The sequence below is a fragment of the Schistocerca serialis genome, chromosome 1, assembly GCF_023864345.2.
Source record: "Schistocerca serialis cubense isolate TAMUIC-IGC-003099 chromosome 1, iqSchSeri2.2, whole genome shotgun sequence".
Taxonomy (NCBI): domain Eukaryota; kingdom Metazoa; phylum Arthropoda; class Insecta; order Orthoptera; family Acrididae; genus Schistocerca; species Schistocerca serialis.
This window is the reverse complement of record NC_064638.1, coordinates 1112055945-1112075766: the sequence shown is the minus strand read 5'-3', so window position 1 is coordinate 1112075766 and position 19822 is coordinate 1112055945.

Below are 19822 nucleotides of genomic sequence, written 5' to 3'. Positions count from 1 at the left end.
GTGAAATGGGCTAAAGATTGCAATACACAGCTAATCTTTGACGCCAAAGACCAAAGTACATTTAAGTCAGCTGCATGGGGAACTGAAAACCACCCTGATATATGCTTTGTTACGGCTGACACTAGTAACAAACCTACACCAGCCTCCCGCAGAATACTTGGGGACTTCCCTCACTACCAACATCGTTCGGTGCTCATAGAAATAGGCCTTACTATCCCCCTAATATCCTCGTATCCTCGGCCCAGATGGAACTTTGGGAAAGCGGACTGGGCTACTTTCTCAGAAAAACTTGATAAACGCCTTGGATGGATACCTCCAACTTATAAAAATTACAAAAGATTTGTGGGAGCAGACATCAGCTCAGCTAAGAAGAGCATTCCCCGGGGATTTAGAAAAGAATACGTGCCGGGGTGGAACGAAGAGAGTGAGCGCCTCTATAAACAGTTCCTACAGCATGGGGATAGGGAGATTGCTGATGACTTATTGCACAGTCTGGCCGCTGCCAGGCGCACTAAATGGATAGAGACTGTTGAGGAAATGGACTTCACAAAATCAAGCAGAAAGGCGTGGTCGCTACTTCGGAAGCTTGGTGGCAGTAGCAAGAACCAACGACCAACCAGCTCTATTTCTCCAAACACAGTTGCGGCGCACATCAGTAAAACCTCTAGAGCTCCAGGGGATCGAGCTCATACCATAAAAGTTAAAAGAGAACTTAGAAAGTTGAAATCTTTAGTAGGAAACAATTCACTACACTCGCAGCCCTTCTCAATCGAAGAGATAACACTGGCTCTGAGAGACATCAAGCCACGGAGAGCCCCAGATTCTGATGGAATTCATCCAGAGTTTCTGATTCACTGCGCTAAATTTGCAAAATTATGGCTTGCACAGTTCTTCTCCAGCATGATGGAAACTGGAAGAATTCTAAATACCCTTAAGAAAGCAAAAATCATAGCGATACTGAAACCAGGTAAACCGAATGACCAACCAAACAGCTACCGCCCAATTGCCCTTCTTAGCATGATCTACAAACTACTGGAGAGACTTATACGTAACAGAATAAATCAAGATATCCTAAAGTGTATCCCTGTGGAACAAGCAGGCTTCCGGACAAACAGGAGCTGCACAGATCAAGTCCACTCACTAACTTCCTACATCGAGGCAGGCTTCCAAAGACAAGAAAAAACATCCGTGGTATTTATAGACCTGACAGCGGCTTATGATACTGTATGGAGGCAAGGTCTGATTTACAAACTACTTCGCATAGTGCCATGTTTGAAAATGGCTAACCTTACCAACGAGATGCTCTGCAACAGACCATTCCAGGTGATACTTGGAAATTATAGGAACAAAACAATGAAGCTCAATAATGGCTTGCCCCAAGGATCAGTCCTGGCACCGCTACTTTTCAGCATGTATATAGCCGATATGCCTAATATTAAATCTGAAAAGTTTGGATATGCAGATGGCTGGGCCATAGCTACACAACATAGAGAGATGGAGCATACTGAGGCTGTCCTGACAAGCGACTTGTCCATGCTGGGGACGTAGTTTCCACCTGAATAATAAATTGGCTAACATACGCCTTAAGATATATTTTTATAACAATATTCTGGCTTATAATAAAAATCCAAAATACCTGGGAGTGACATTAGATAGCACCCTGAGCTAAAAACAACACCTCATCAACACTGCTGCAAAAATCCGAACTAGGAACAATATCATTCAGAAACTATGTGGTACCAGCTGGGGCTCCTCCGCCTTCCGTTTCTCTGCTTTGGGACTTGTTTACACTGCGGCAGAGTACTGTTCCCCTGTTTGGCTAAAGAGCGCACACACCAAGATGATAGACACAGTACTGAACCAAACTATGAGGATTATTTCAGGTAAAATAAAATCAACCCCATTCACTTGCTACCTCTACTGAGCCACATACCGCCACCTCAGTTACGAAGAGAACATGCGCTTCTCAGAGAATTTAAAAAAATACCAGACAACCCGCAACTTCCGATTCACGCTTTGAGCAATGACATTGACAGAGATAGATTGCGCTCTAGACATCCACCTCTTATAAGGGCCAAAGATCTGGAGGAAAATGGTTTCTGTCTTGAAGAACGCTGGAAAGTGGAATGGGAAGAATCAGCACCACCACAGGTAAACACCTTACTGAAACCGTCGAACAGATCCCAAGGCTTTGGCTTACCACGTAAAACCTGGACCATCCTCAACAGGATCAGGACGGGCCACGGTCGATGTGCGGACTCTCTACACAAATGGGGAAGAGCACCATCCCCAAAGTGCGACTGTGACGCTGAGAAGCAGACGATCCGGATGCGACTCGAAGTGCAGTTCAATATATTAAAAACCTAAATGTTAATTTGTAATGATATATATGTTGTTAATGACATAACTGTATTTAATTCTATGTGTCTTGTTTTTAGTGCCAGAGTTATAAAGTTATTGTAGCAGCTTATTTCTCTATAAGCGTGATTTGTACTTGCCATACGCTAAATAAATGAATTATATTGCCGTATCTCTTTTATTTGTTTTATCTTTTGAAGTCATTAATAGACTTACTCTTAACTAATAATATTTACACTGATTCGATATCAGAGAAAAAATACCGGGGACACAACAGTGTCAAAATTGAGCCCAAAGCAATTATAATATCAATTAACGGTTTCAACTCAAGCTCGAAAACTACTCGTGGTAAAAGAACTTAAGATCCTCAGTACTACCGTAAAATGCATGTAGTAACCCTTAAAAAATTTATAATAACAAACTGACAGCAATTCAAACCTAAAAACAATATTCAGATAAATCCAATTTAGCAAACGCACTTTAAATACTCAACGAATTACAGCGGAACCTCGTTATCGCAGGCTTTGTAAAAGCCAGTTTTCCACGTGCCACAATTTCAAATTTCCTCATCTACTGTACAGGAGTACCGAATAATTTTAAAACAAGTTTAAGGGCGAAACTCCTTCAGATGAACACCAAATCAAGAGACATGAACTGTTCATTTACAGGAGGTAATTACTTAACTCAAGAACAAATCTGCAGCATTAAAATTTATCGGCTGCTACTTCTGAAATTTTATTTTATTTCACACGTCTGTGTTGCGCACACTTCGTGGCATTACACTACACATATCATTAAATTGGTGTGATAAGACCCGAAACGTAAGTCAGTTACCACTGGTCCCACACATGCACACAAATAATGGGCCCCATAAGGCAAACTGAGTGAAAATATTGTAACATGAACAGTTAAAACAAACAAACGATCAGTCACGAAATAGTGGAACTAATGGCGCCCCACAAGAGCACACTCATTTACAATTTTGCAAAATCAACTAAAACACATAGGTGCCGAAGAACTCAACAATATGGTTACTCAGATTCACATGGAGTTATCAAGCACTGCTGTGCCAATGCAACCAGGGAGCAGCGACAGTATTGTGACGGCTGTATAGACCTCCAACCGTTGCTATAGCCGCCGATCTCCTTCGGACAACACCAGTATCGCGCAACTGAAAGGCTCCTGCATGCAAAAGGGGAGCTCCTTTCCAAATTACTGCTTCCCAAACAACGGCTCCCAAATACAATTAGGCCGCGCTATCACTCCATGTGCGACCAAGTTGTTTTCCGGCACATACATGAGTTTCTCCCCAGCACAAAGACCCACTCGCCACCTTCCTTGTGCCGCTGCTAACTCAACTCCTTCGCTGCCCGAGCCATGCCGCCTCGCGGACCACATTCGTACATCAAGTCTCTCTGGTAAAGAAATTCTACACAACCAGCGATTCCACCAGAGAGGCACAAAGTCTAACAATACGAAAAGCTTGCGGAAGGTTTCGGCACACGGTAAACTTTCATTCAGCTTCGCTCCTGAGGTATGTTCGTATTTATTAACGATCAGGAGAGCTTCCTCTACTTCGTGGTCGTCCGTGACTAGAAAACCTACGTCGTCTGCATTGGCATTTCCAGCAATCTTGTTTCCATTGATCTGTAAGCCTTGTAAACGTTGGATCAATATGGCAAGTAAAGGTTCAATGGCGATGGCAAACAGTGCCATAGACATCGGACAATCATGTTCATCCCGAGCTGTTTATTTTAATTGCTTTTGTCAGCTGGCCATTAATAATTATTCTTGTAACTCCTTTACTGAGAATTTCAAGCAGGAATTTAAAAAAATATAGGGTAAATACCATAGCATGGAGGTTAACTCTGTCGATCGCGTTTGTAAAATCAAGTGGTACTAAAGCAACTTGATCTCGCAAGCACCTGCAGTCTCAATGACATTTCTGTTCTCACATAATTTGTGGATGATCATTCTGTCAGTACCGACATACGTCTTACGCTTCAGCATTTTAAGTCTATAGAAAATGATTGAATCATGATTTTATAGTCACCATTCAAAAACGTAAGCGGTCAAAAGTCATCAACAGAACTGCTTCCTGGGTGTTTATGGATAAAAATAGCGGTACCTGCCACTAGCTCTTTAGCAACATTAAAATTTGTCTGCAGCAATTCATTATACGTACATAATAACTTAGCCTTCAACTGATCTTGTAAAACGAGGTAAAATTATGCAGTGGCGATTTATTTTTAGGGCATATAGAATATTCAAGTTCCTCTTTACTGATTTCCCGGAAGAGATTTCCGAATTCAGCAGCGGTTAGTTTTTTCTTTAGTTATTGTGATAATTCTTGCCGTATTCCACCCTCTGTGTGTGTTTATGAATAGCGGTTTTTCTTTTTTTTCTGCAGGAGCGTCATGCCATCATCTTGGCTTGTGTTCTACGATTTTCTACTTCCCCCTCTTATTTTCACGGATTATGTGGAACGTAGATGGGTCTTCTTGCTCTAGTAAATTAATGCGACCTGCTCACATTCTGCTCTTTCTCTGCCGTCATTTCGAAAGGAAATTCTAAAATCTGCATTGTGCAGATGTCAAATCCTGCGTGCATAATTGTAACTTCGCTGACATTTTCACCTCTATGTTTAAATTGCAAAATTCCTCCATTAGATAGCATTACTTTGTCACTCATGTCAGAGCAAGTAAGTTTCAGGCCATTAAACTTTTTTCTTGGTTCATTCGTTCCTGGATCGAGACCATACAATAAATTATGGTAATGAATATTAAATATTACACAATCTCTCGGCACTTGAGTATGGCTTTTTTGGTTAAAGGTCCGTTCATGAATTTGTAATCGTGTTTCTTCTCTCTGTGGTAAATCGGACTTCGTTGTCAAACAGCACCCGAAGACGACGGTGGATCAACCTGGACGACTTTTTGCTTAAATGTACGGAACCTTTTGCCATACCAAGTCACCCAACAATCTTACAATGACTAAAGATACAAAATAAAACATACATAGGATAGTAATGACACTATATTCTGAAATAAGAGCACAATTACATTACGCAGTTACAAGTGGCGTTTGGTTGCAACTCGTGAATATATAAATCAAATAATGTAGTATTAATTGCGGTGCGCCTAAATACGTCCGATCTGGACAAGATCTAGAAAACAGAAGGTGAATCTTAATCTAATGATATGACGAACAAAAATCTTCAAATGTTTCCAGCGGCTGCATACAACATTTTGGCAGTCGTGGATTATATCTATGGCTCAATTTTTTCTTTATTTCATGAATTATGATTACGTTTTCTGCTAATAAAAGCTGAGTATGCAAATGTGCCTTTAAAGTCAACAGAACTATTCACTCTAGAGAAATTAATTCCCACAATGCAATCGAAGGTGATCATAGCAGTTTCCGCTAACCACGACTCTTCTTCAAATGAATACAGCCTAAAAACATTGGTTTCAAATGTAAACCTCAATTCGTCGTTTCTATTAGTCTGAGTCATTATTCCGTGTTAATCTGCAACGGGGATGTCACAAATACAGCTAAGAGGCCGCTGTACGCTCGCCACTCACCGCGCTGACGTAAACACTTCCTGCCTCTGCGCACTGCTTCTGCACGCTGTTGCTGCCGCAGACAGACTTTCACTGAGCAGAGTCCATGCTACCTGTTCTTGGCCATGCTCCACGCAGTTACAGCGTTTCGAGGGTCCCTTTTCTAAATTCCATTTTTATTAAACCTATTGACGGGACAAGGTTTTGCTAGACACACTTTTGTCTTGTATTGGGATGAGGAATCGCATGCCGACCGCGAAATGCAGCATATCCTCTTCACCCTGTCTACACTGTCACTAAGTGATTCGCCCGTTCTTTTCTCAAATAACAAGCCGAAGGAACTTAGATGGTCCTCTTTTACATGTTCCTTTGTACATTTTATATGGATAAAGTGAATGGTTGTTGTTTGGCCTTATGTCCAAAGCAGCTCTCTAAGCTAATATATTATCTGCAAGGGTTCTCATTTCTGCGTAACTTCTGTAACCTACTTAACTCACTTCCATGTGAACATGCCCTTTGTGTACGTGCCTTGGTCTCGATCCACAGTTTTTACCCCTCGAACCTCCCACATCCTTCCGTTACCATACGCACCAATCTGTAATTGATCAGGATTCATCCCATCAGTCGTTCCTGTCTTTTCATTACGTTGTACCTGCTCATTAGTTATTCTATCTACCCATCCGATCTTCAGTTTTCTTCTGTACCATTACATTCCAAAAGCTATTATTCTTTTCTTGTCTGAACTGCTTATCGTCGACGTTTCACTACATTACAAGGTCACATTCCTGAGAAATGCCTTCGCACGTGACATTTTGACATTTAAATTTATACTCTGTTTTAATAATTTCTCCTTTTCAGAAACGATTTCGTTACTGTCACCAAGCTGCATTTTGTATCCTCTCTACTCCATCCATCATCGGTTATTTTGGTAGCCCAACAGCGAATTTCATCTGCTACTTAGTGTTATATTTCTTTTCGTAACTCGCTCGGCATCGCCTGAGTCAATCCGTCTTCATTCCGTTGTTTTTGATTTGCTTTTGTTGATAACCATCTTATAACTTGTTTTCGAGGCACTGTACACACCGTTCAACTGCTCATCCATGTCTTATGCCGTCTCTGACAATTGCTAAGCCATCAGCAAACCACAAAGTTTTCATATCTTCACTCTGTACTTTAATCCTTTTTCTTATTTGTCCTCGGTTTTGTTCATGGGACTACAACTCTGTACAACTTGTTTCTCAACTACAAATTCCCTTCTATATTCATAGGCTCTTATAACTACAGTATGGTTTCTTGCAGGCTGTACATAACCTTACGCTCCCCCTATATTATCCCTGCTACCAATAGAATTTCAATCAGTGTACTGCAGTCAAGACAGCCAAGATCTCTATACATATAAGACAATGACCCGACTGACTGACTCACTCACTCACTGACTCATCATTGCCCCGCCCAAACCCTAAGGATAGAAACTTGAAATATTACAAAGTTTGATGATCTTATACTGTAGGCGTCGTTTAACAAGGAATTTATACATATTCCATACCTAAAGGGGTCAAATAGGAGATGAAAAGTTTTATAAAAATATTTTGCTATTAAGGCAGTTCAGAAGCTATACCTACGAAAATTGATATTTGGATTTTTGGTCAGAAATAAAGAAATACGTGTTTCATCATTCCTGGATATTTAATCCCTATGACGTGGAATAGTAGGTGAATTTTTTTTTAAATAAATCACTATCAAATAACTAGTAAAAATGTTTTGAAGCTACATCTATGAAAATTGGTATTTGACTTATCGGTTATAAATAAAACATTTCATATTTGTTTTTGGAAATTCTGTCCCTAAGCGGGTGCATTAGGGCATGAAATTCTTTACGAAAATTTTTATTATGAAAGTATTTTTGAACCTAAATCTATGAAAATTTGTATTTAGCTCCTCTATCAGAAATAAAATGATAAGCACTTCACAGTTTTTGGAAATGGAACCTCTAAGGGCGTGAAAAGTTTTGCGACAATATTTCATTGTGAAAGTATTTTTACAGCAAAATCTTTGAAAATCTGAGTCTGGGTTTTCGATAATAAATGAAAATGTATGTGTGTTCACTTTTTTTGGAAACTGAACTCCTAAGGTTGTGAAATAGGGCAACACTGATTCAGTGACTAAATAATAACCAGCCCAAACCACTAAGGATAGAAACTTGAAATTTGGTGTGGGTATTGATCTTATGCTGCATGCTTCGTTTAAGACGGGATTGTTCAAAATTCTACGGGACACAAGCCTTTCTGAAAATATTTCGCTATTAAGACAACTTTGTAGCTAGACATACGAAAACTGGTATTTGGTTTCTCAGTCAGAAATTTAAATAATCCGCATTTTTGAAAATTAGATAACTGAGGGGACAAAATAGAGGGTTAATTTTATAAATGAATCATTGTTAAGGTGGTAATAAAGCATTTTTTTAAACTATATCTACGAAAATTGATACGTTTTGTTGTTGTTGTGGTCTTCAGTCCTAAGACTGGTTTGATGCAGCTCTCCATGCTACTCTATCCTGTCCAAGCTTCTTCATCTCCCAGTACTTACTGCAAACTACATCCATCTGAATCTGCTTAGTGTATTCATCTCTTGGTGTCCCTCTACGATTTTTACCCTCCATGCTGCCATCCAATGCTAAATTTGTGATCCCTTGATGCCTCAGAACATGTCCTATCAACCGGCCCCTTCTTCTAGTGAAGTTGTGCCACAAACTCCTCTTCTCCCCAATTCTATTCAATACCTCTTCATTAGTTATGTGATATACCCATCTAATCTTCAGCATTCTTCTGTAGCACCACATTTCGAAAAATTCTATAATGGTACCTGACTTCTCGGTAAAAAAGTACGAGTTTCACTGTTTTTGGAAATTCAATCCCGTAAGGGATCAAAACAGTGGATGAATAGTTTTATGACATTATTTCATTACGAAAGCATTTTCAAAGCTAAATCTATTGCAAATTTGGCTTCTATGTTAGAAAATGTACCTGTTTCACTATTTTGGAAATTGAAACACTGAGGGGGTGAAATAGGAGACGAAAATTTTCAAGAAAATATTTCATTACATTAAAAAAAATTAAGCTACATCTATGAAAATCGGTGTTTCACTCCTAGGTTAAATGTAAAGAAATGTGTGTTAGGAGATGAAACTTTCTTCGGAAATATCACATAAGAAGGCAAAAGGCATAATTAACTAAGCCTTAGACTCCAGCTACCAAAGCGCTTTTATTCAGAAGTACATTCGGTAAAGTCTGTGTTTCTAGAGACTTAATTAGCGTGCAAAGCTTGGAAGCTTATGCAGTTTGTGAACAAATAAAACATCTGTGCAGACCGTACAGTCTACGCAAAAGAATCAGCGGACGCTACGCTAGTGTTTATTTAAATCCACAAATGCTACAAACTAAGGTTAGCCTTTCTCAAACCTATATTTTAAGATAAGTCGTACGGACCCTATTGGCTAGGTTGTTTCTAACTTTCTTCAGAACACAAACTTTTCTTCCCCGAGGTCAGCGTCTACCATTTTTCCATTCTTCTGCTAATAGTTCATGCCACGATGTTGCAACCATGGCTTGTTAAAATCCGAGTAGCTCCGTGGATCGGAGTCCATGTTGAACTGCAAGTCCGCCTATTAGTAGAAGGGTAAATCAAAGCAAGGCTCGAAGAAAAGAAATGGCATGCCATTTCTAAGAGCACAGTGGTGTTTAAACTTGCTTTTGGATAAATTACAGGTTTAATTCCACCTTGTTTCGGTACCATTCACACTTGACAGTAACTGCTTGTTTTGAAGTTGGATTTGTTACATTATTCTTAACATCTGATACTATTTTGCTTGTCTAGAATATCTTGCACACCAGGTGGGCTGTTTTGGTTATGGCTGCCTCTCGCAATGATTTCAATAATTCTGAGGGATTGTCGTCTACTCCTGCAGTTCTTCCCGAAGAATCGAGTATGGTGTTTTACTTGTGTGTAGGATTGGATGCACTGCCGAAACACTGGGTAGCGCAATAAACAACGTAGGAGTCAAAAGGTTTGATAAAAGATGATTTACACTCGACGGAAAAAAGGGCAAACAGCAGACGCGGTTGTTGCGTGCAACGTGAACGACTGTAGCTACAAAGCGTCGGGCCGCGGAGTGATGCTTGGTAGCGCGGACGAAGCAGTTGGTCGTGTTTGCTGCTGCAGTATTCATCTAACGTGCGAGCAATGCACGCATGCGCTAATCTGTACTGTTTACTCGTGCTGTGTACCTCGTGCATGATTTGGGTCCCGTTTCCGTAGCTCTGCTATTAATAATGTCCCTCACAAATATCCCCGTTATTTCCGTTTGCTCATCTCACTTCTGTCGCCGGAAAGCGAGCAATCACTGCAATGGGTAGCAGTATCCCCTCGCATTACGCCTCTGGCGCTATCGAGGAGCGCTCGGAACAACGCATCCGTGTGTATCCGTACTCGGAAACCGCAAAGGCCACTGAAAATATCGACAAGGCTCAACAGGCAGCTTCAACTGCCTAGTTTTATTCGCATCATTAGAGTGACTACTCTTCCGCGTACATTATCACGGCTTTTAACGTGAAGTTTACCAGCCGGGAGGTAATCCCTGAAGCAAAAGACGGTGATATGTGCTACACACAGCACACGTTAAATGTTGAGCAGTACTTTATGACAGCAGATGGTTAAAAGGTAATAAACAATTGGACAGGTGCAAGTAGGACTTGTGCTCTGAGGGTACTGTATGAATTTAATTATGTATATAGACAATTCGACTGTCTCAGGATTCGAGAATATTGACTGTTTTTGGCTGCTACCGATGTTGATACTGGCACGATATCGGTCCAGGTATTCCAAGACTTTCGAGAATGTTTTCAGTTAGAAGTTGGATAACAAATCGCAAAAAAAAATTATTTAGTGTTGTTGTTGTTGTTGTGGTCTTCAGTCCTGAGACTGGTTTGATGCAGCTCTCCATGCTACTCTATCCTGTGCAAGCTTCATCTCCCTGTACCTACTGCAACCTACATCCTTCTGAATCTGCTTAGTGTATTCATCTCTTGGTCTCCCTCTACGATTTTTACCGTCCACGCTGCCCTCCAATACAAAATTGGTGATCCCTTGATGCCTCAACACATGTCCTACCAACCGATTCCTTCTTCTTGTCCAGTTGTGCCACAAATACCTCTTCTCCCCAATTCTTTTCAATAGCTCCTAATTAGTTATGTGATCTACCCATCTAATCTTCAGCATTCTTCTGTAGCACCACATTTCGAAAGCTTCTATTCTCTTCTTGTCCAAACTATTTATCGTCCATGTTTCACTTCCATACATGGCTACACTTCATACAAATACTTTCAGGAACGACTTCCTGACACTTAAATCTATACTCGATGTCAACAAATTTCTCTTCTTCAGAAACGCTTTCCTTGCCTTTGCCAGTATACATTTTATATCCTCTCTACTTCGACCATCATCAGTTATTTTGCTCCCCAAATAGCAAAACTCCTTTACTACTTTAAGCGTCTCATTTCCTAATCTAATTCCCTCAGCATCACCCGACTTAATTCGACTACATTCCATTATCCTCGTTTTACTTTTGTTGATGTTCATCTTATACCCTCCTTTCAAGACACTGTCCATTACGTTCAACTGCTCTTCCAAGTCCTTTGCTGTCTCTGACAGAATTACAATGTCATCGGCGACCCTCAAAGTTTTTATTTCTTCTCCATGGATTTTAATACATACTCCGAACTTTTCTTTTGTTTGCTTTACTGCTTGCTCAATATGCAGATTGAATAGCATCGGGGAGAGACTACAACCCTGTCTCACTCCCTTCGCAACCACTGCTTCCCTTTCATGTCCCTCGACTCTTAAAACTGCCATCCGCTTTCTGTACAAATTGTAAATAGCCTTTCGCTGCCTGTATTTAGTGTTATATAATTAACAATTAACGCTTTCTGACAGTTTTCCTTTACCTTTACTGTGAAACCTTGCCGCTCGTCAAATTTCATGATTATAGGGCAACGGCACCTAAACTGTGGTTTTTCTTGAGTTTCCGAGAGTCATAATATATGACGTAAATGGCCGTATCTTTTGACTTCATTGACTTAGAAGATTAGATTTGTTCCATTGCCAAGGAACTATAGACCTTAGTATACGATATAAATTTCGCCTTGACATGTCTACTCGTTCCTGAGAAGAAGGGGTCTTAACAGACTGAGGGTCAGACTGTCGCATAACAAGTGACACCTTTTTCTTCGTTTGATATGATCACAACAATTTTCGGATTTCTTCCTTTCCTTGTACTACGAAGCTTTGCGTCTTATCAAATTTCATGAGTCTAGGTCAATACTAAATCCCCTGATACCTTTGGGTTTTTTTTTCGAACGTCAAATTATGTGACACAAATGGCCATATCTTCTGATTGCATTGACTTAGAAGCTTACAAAGCTAACGATTTTTACACCGCTTAGGGATCACCGATCATGGTATGTCACATAAATTTCAACTTGTCACGTGTACCCGTTCCTGAGGAAAAAAGGGGTTCTAGCGGATGGGCGAACAGACTGTCGGATAAAATATCACAAAAGAAATAATAGTCACAAATTAACCCTTTTCGGATATTTTTCTTTACATGTACTATTATTCCTTGTTTCATGCCTACTTTAATAATTTTATGTCAACGGGAAGTACTGTATAGGTATGAATGAGCGAGTTTGCATCAAAATATGTGACATAAATGGCCGTATCTCTTGACTGCATTGACTTAGAATTTAAACTCTTTACATCGCCAAGGGATCGTAGGCCGCAGTACGTGATATAAATTTCAACTTGATATGTCTAGCCGTTCCTCACAAAAGGGAATTTTAACAATCGAAAAGACGTTCAGACAGAGAGACCAACGGACACCTTAACAATCCTATAAGAGTTCCGTTTCTGCCGACTGAGGTACGGAACCGGAAAACAGGAACTTCCACAAACATGCAGTAACGTTATTGACAAAGAGTCTGCTCTGAACAGAGTTGGACCAGGTTGTACTGCGGGACAAAGATTTAACTAAGTATACGCAACACATAAAACAAGAGTTGAAGGTAGATATAGAGAGGGGACAGAAATATAAAAACTACTATACAAAAGAAGATCAGGCCAATGGAGGAGTGTCTCTTGGCGATTTATGGGCGCTCAGCGGCGAGGCTATCAGCGTCTTTACAAGTATTAGTAAAAACGAATGTGTTTAAAATGGCATAAAACAAGGAAGAGCAAGTTCTGGCAGAAATACGGTACACCCTCCCAACTTCATTCACAGTCTTCTGCACAATCATACTAGCTCACGTCCTTCAAGATAGCGTAAGTAAGGGGAAATGTTCTGAAACTGGCAATTAAAACACAAGTATTGTAAGAGGAAAGATAAAATAACTACACAGGGAAATGTGGCTGACTGTTAATTACAACAAGCATGTATGAGCCACTTAAAATTTTAGGGAACAAGTCTGACATTTCACAAAACCTTAACTGTCGTACCACGTTCGTTGGTTGTCAGTCAACATAGAGGACAAATGAACAGCTGCCCTTTGGTTTGAACATAAAGCGCAGTCTACTAGAATGTGTCTATAGTGATCAGCGGAGCAAAAAGCCATACATCATAGGGCTGTGCACAATGCGAAGACGAGTGAGAAGGACCTGCCGACCGGTGTGGCCGAGCGGTTCTAGGCGCTCCAGTCTGGAACCGCGCGACCGCTACGGTCGCAGGTTCGAATTCTACCTCGGGCATGGATGTGTTTGATGTCCTTAGGTTAGTTAGGTTTAAGTAGTTCTAAGTTCTAGGAGCCTGCTGATGACCACACCAGCTAAGTCCCATAGTGCTCAGAGCCATGTGAATTGACCTTTTTTTGGGGGGGGGGGCGGGGGAGGACCTCATATTGAATGATGTACGCCATGGCGGAGTTGCTGTCACTTCCAGCTATTCTTCTTCCTATCACCACAAATGTGACTTTCTACCATGTAGAGGGATAGCGCAAGGAACTATGCTATGGGATTATCGCAACTCACCTTCTTGCATGCTACATCCTCCAGTTTCTTTCCGTTATCACCCATGTTGGCTGGCATCCAGCAGAAAGACGTCTTCTTCCCAAGCCTAAATAGATGGAGAAGGATGTCCTGGATATTCTGGTCTATTTTATCCGCAGGTTACAAGAGTTGTAGAGAGTTAGGGGCACTTAGGGAGACAGAACAAACCTGGAACATAGCAGTCGCAACACATATATTCACTTCAGCGCTCTCAAGATCGGTATACTTTGGTATCGAATACAGAGAACTCTCTAAGTAGCCAGATCTGAAGACAAGATGAGGGAAAACAACAGAGCAGCCTATGGAGTCCTCCTTTATAGACCCGTCCCTAAATACAGCAATATAATTGTGGTACTCATTTGAAATATGAAATATTCTGTTAAAAACAAATGCAGGAATATAGCATCTCCTGTATCGCATTCAGACTAAAATTACTCCGAGTCTCTGCAGCAACCAGGGTGGCAGACGGTTAAAACCATGGATTTACATTTGTACTAGACCCACCCCAAGTAGCTCCAGCACACGCCTTACGTGGGTCCAAACGGCTTTGTCGCTCGTGGACAATTGAAGAAAGGGCATTCCATTGCTGAACGAGCAACAGTGTGGTATATTGATGAGCTAAGACCAGCATGACTCTGATACATTTTACGCACCATCAGGAGCTTCCGCCTAATAATGACTGGCTGTTTCCCAGCCTCAGCACAGAAACGCGGTGTGGAGCACGTCCAGTAAGCACACTTGGCCCACCCAATCCCCTCATAGTGGACGCCATCAGTAACTTTTAGATAAGGTCTAGCTTGTCCGTACGTGCAACCATAGTCTAGCCCCGATCGCATGAATTCCCTATAAAACTGGAGCAGACGAGCAGTGTCCGCTGCCCAGGACGTGTGGCTAAGCCACTTTAAGTTGCTCCATTAAGTTTCGCATGTGGAGCCGCATAAATTGAGCTTATTCTTTTAATATTTCGGATGTACATCGCTCGGCCATCTTGAGAGTGAGCCGAAAGACTTTCTCAAGACTCTGCTCCAATGGGCCACTGCGCATTAGGTTAGATTAATTATTCATTTTATAGACCCATAAAAGAGTGAATCCTCCTGGGTGTGGAACATGTCAGATAAACACAGTACAAAAATGTAATTAGAAAAACTTGAGTTTCATTAATTTTAAAGATCTTCAGTCAATAAACAGTAAAATTATGTACATGAATTAAATTTAAACTTATAATATTTACAGGTTTAATACTTACATCTGCATTCATTAAATCCATCATTCAGACATTTGCTCGTTTCTTGGATATTACAACCAAGTATTGTCAAAAATTAAAGTAAATTATTCATTTCAGTGATCCTCAGTTAAGAACAGTAAGATTATGCACAAGATTTAAAATTAAACTTCCACTATTTACAGAATTAAGACTTACATCTGCTTTCCATACATCCATCATTCACACAGTAGGTAGTTACTTGGCTGCTACAACCAAGTATTGTCAAAAATTAAAGTATAATAAATTTTCATTAAAATGGTCTACTGCACTTGTTGAGAAACTCGTGGATGGAACAGAAGGAGTAGGCCACCAAAAATTCTTTTAAATTATGTTTGAATGGTGCCTTGTTTGAAACTAAACTCTTAATGCTTGCTGGTAACTTATTGAAAACATACGTTTCTGAATACTGGACTTCTTTCTGGGCAAGAGTAAGTGATTTTAAATCTTTATGTATATTGTTCTTATTCCTAGTATTGATACTGTGTACTAAGCAGTTAGTTGGAAAAAGATATGTATTATTTACAACAAACTCCATTAAAGAATAAATATACTGAGAAGCTGTGGTTAATATGCCCAATTCTTTGAATAGGTTTCGACATGATGTTCTTGGTTTTACAGTACTCATTAATCTTATTACACGCTTCTGTCTTCCAAAATTTTTTTCTCTCTTTGTTGAGTTACCCCAGAATATGATACCATATGACATAATGGAGTGAAAATAAGCAAAATATGCCAGTTTTTTTATATTTATATTTCCTATGTCTGACATCATTCGCATTGCAAACACAGACTTGTTTAGGCGCTTTAGCATTTCGTTAGTACGTTGCTCCCAACTGAATTTATTATCAAGTTATAATTCCAAGAATTTTACACGCTCAGCTTCTCCTATTTCCATGTCATCATATTTTATACACACACCAGAAGGAAATCTCTTGAAAGTTCTGAACTGCATATAGTGGGTCTTTTCAAAGTCTAATGACAGTGAATTGGCTATGAACCACTTATTAATGTCAGTAAAAATTTGATTAGCTGCCCTTTCTGAGCCGGCCGCGGTGGTCTCGCGGTTCTAGGCGCGCAGTCCGGAACCGTGCGACTGCTACGGTCGCAGGTTCGAATCCTGCCTCGGGCATGGATGTGTGTGATGTCCTTAGGTTAGTTAGGTTTAAGTAGTTCTAAGTTCTAGGGGACTGATAACCACAGCGGTTGAGTCCCATAGTGCTCAGAGCCATTTGAACCATTTTTTGCCCTTTCTGAATTTATATTTGATTTACTATTTATTGTAATGTTTGTATCGTCTGCATGTGGCCATAGATAGACAAACACCAGAGACATTGATCAGCGGCGATGAAGAACAAATGGATGAATTACATCTGTGACAGCGCAATCGATTCTCACTGGGATCTCGATGTGTCACTGTGAGCTACAGTATCGTGACTTTTTTTGTAAGTTTATTACACAAAGCGCCGGACTCTATGAGTTATGCAGGCTGAAGCCGCTATCTCTATTAACTAATTCGTCGGTAAGCGAATTTCAGTTGTCTCTTCCACTACCGAGTCCCAAAAATATGAAGCAGACACTCAAATTTTGACGTTTACGTACAACATAGAGTGACCAGCATGAATACCAAGCTCTGTCACAAATGATTTATTTGACTGTAAGAGTTGGGGGTACCTTCGGCGTTCTGTACATCTTTAATGGACTGGACGAAACGTTTTTCCGAGGTATTAGAGCCCACATTTGCAGCGGATCTTGTTAATGTACTGCCAGAAAGTGTGCGCAAGATTGACTTGTGAAATAAAATAAGATGGCAACATTCCGGCTCTGTAAACTCACTGAGGTAGCAGCGGATAAATTCTAATGCTGCAGATTTGTTCTTTTGAGTTAAGTAATTACCTTTCGTAATTTGACTATACACGCGCCTTAATTTGGTGTTCATCTGAAGAAGTCTGCACCTAAACTAGTTTGAAATTGTACGGCACTCCTGTACAGCAAATGAGTAAATTTTAAACAGTGGCACGAGAAAAACTGACGTCAACAAAACTTGTGCCAAGGAGGTCTCGCTGTGTATTTTAAGTGCTGTGTTAAATTAGCTTTATCTGAATACATTTTTTACGTTTGAGTTGCTGACAGTTCGTTTTTATAAATTTGTTTGAAGGTTATTGCACGCATTTTTGAAATAACCTTGGGCATTTATAAACTTTTATCGCAAATAGTTATCGAGATTGTGTTGAAACTTGTAATTGACGTTATAATTGCTTTGCTCTCAAATTTGGCACTTCTGTATCACCAGTATTTTACCATTGATGTTGAACTTGTGTAAATATTATTAATTTGGAGTAAGCCTTGTAATGGACACTTTTTAACAGAAAAAAATAAAGGTGTTGGACAATATGTTTTCTAATAACTGTTGAGTAAGAATTGTTTGTTACTAAATTTGTTTCAAAGGACGTCTGAATCCATGTTATTCCGGAACCTCACCACTCCTTAATACATAGCTCCTACCATACGGGTGAGCGCAGTGAGAGGTTGGTGGGTTTCTGTGCCTGTCGTGTGGTAGGACTTGTGTAAGTACTTGGTACCAGTTGTGATTGCCTTAATATAGTTATTCTTACGTTGTGGGTTACACCGAAGGTGCTACGGAAGCCAGAAACGTGCTGGGGACATCACTGTATTTAACAAATAGCCAACTTGATTATGAGCTCGCGATTCGTAAAGAAAAGTTGTTGGAAGCGTAACTGAATTAGCGCGACGACTGCGCGGAGTGCTGGGACGCTGCCTTGTTGTCATCACGGAAACTGTGCGCCACGTGAGTGACGCCTGCGCCCGTTCTAACAGCCTCCTATAGACTGTGGAGCCTGGTATAGAGTTATTGCAGGGTAGTGTTCCTAGCCGCGCGCAAGTTTTCCGAATACAAGCGCAAACGCATCATTTGCTCACTAGTGTTCAAGGTCTTGAACATTTAATTGCTGTTTCCAAACAGAAAGCGCATATTCAGGATTTTCGCAATAAAGTATTGAAAGTAATCACTTTATAAAAGCAAATCTTCTCTTCCAGACTGTGTACCAATTAGGCTCCTTTCTGAGTATGCTGATGCGTTACTTCCATACTTAACAATCATATACATCCGTTCGCTTGACGAAAGATCTGTACCCAAAGAGTGGAAAGTTGCACAGGTCACACCAATATACAAGAAAGGTAGCAAGGTGTAATCCACTAAATTACAGGCCCATCTCGTTAACGTCGATATGCAGCAGGATTTCGGAACATATATTGTCTTGTTACATTACGAATTACCACGAAGAAAACGGTCTATTGACACACAATCAACAAGGGTTTCGAAAACATCGTTCCTGTGAAACACAACTAGCTATTTATTCACATGAAGTGTTGAGTGCTATTAACAAGGGATTTCAGATCGATTCCGTATTTCTGGATTTCCGGAAGGCTTTTGACACTGTACCACACAAGCGGCTCGTAGTGAAATTGCTTGCTTATGGACTATCGTCTCAGTTATGTGACTGGATTTGTGATTTCCTATCACAGAGGTCACATTTCGTAGTAACTGACGGAAACTCATCGACTAAAACAGAAGTGTTTTCAGGCGTTCCCCAAGGTAGTGTTACAGGCCCTTTGCTGTTCCTTATCTATATAGTCGATTTGGGAGACAATCTGAGCAGCCGTCTTCGGTTGTTTGAAGATAACGCTGCCGTTTATCGACTAATAAAGTCATCAGAAGATCAAACCAAACTGCAAACGATTTAGAAAAAGATGTCTGAAAGGTGCGAAAAGTGGCAGTTGACGCTAATTAACGAAAAGTGTGAGGTCATCCACATGAGTGCTAAAAGGAACTGGTTAAACTTCAGTGTAATGTAAAAACCGTAAATTCAACTAAATACCTAGGTATTACAATTACGAACAACTTAAATTCGAAGGAACACATAGAAAATGTTGTGTGAACGCTAACCAAAGACTGAGTTTTATTAGCAGAGGCTTAGCAAATGTAACAGGTCTACTAAGGGACTGCTTACACTACGTTTCTCCATCCTCTTTTAGAATAATGCTGTGCGGTGTGGGATCCTTACAAGATAGGACTGAAGGAGTACATCGAAAAAGTTCAGAGAAAGGCAGCACGTTTTATATTATCGCGAAATATGGAAGAGAGCGTCACAGAAATGATACAGGATTTGGTCTGGACATCATTTAAAAAGAGGCGTTTTTCGTTGCGACGGAATCTTTTCACGAAATTCCAATCACCAACTTTCTTCTCCGAATGCGAAAATATTTTGTTGTCGCCGACCTACTTAGGGAGGAACGACCACCACGATAAAATAAGGGAAATCAGTGCTCGTACGGAAAGATATAGGTGTTCATTCTTTCCGCGCGCTACACGACATAGGAATAATGGAGAATTGTGAAGGTGGTTCAATGAACCCTCTGCCACCCACTTAGATGTGATTTTCAGAGTATCCATGTCGATTTAGATGTAGTTGCAAATTAGTTTGCTAACCTGGCAACGAAATGAGGTGAAGGGAGGAATGCACGTTTC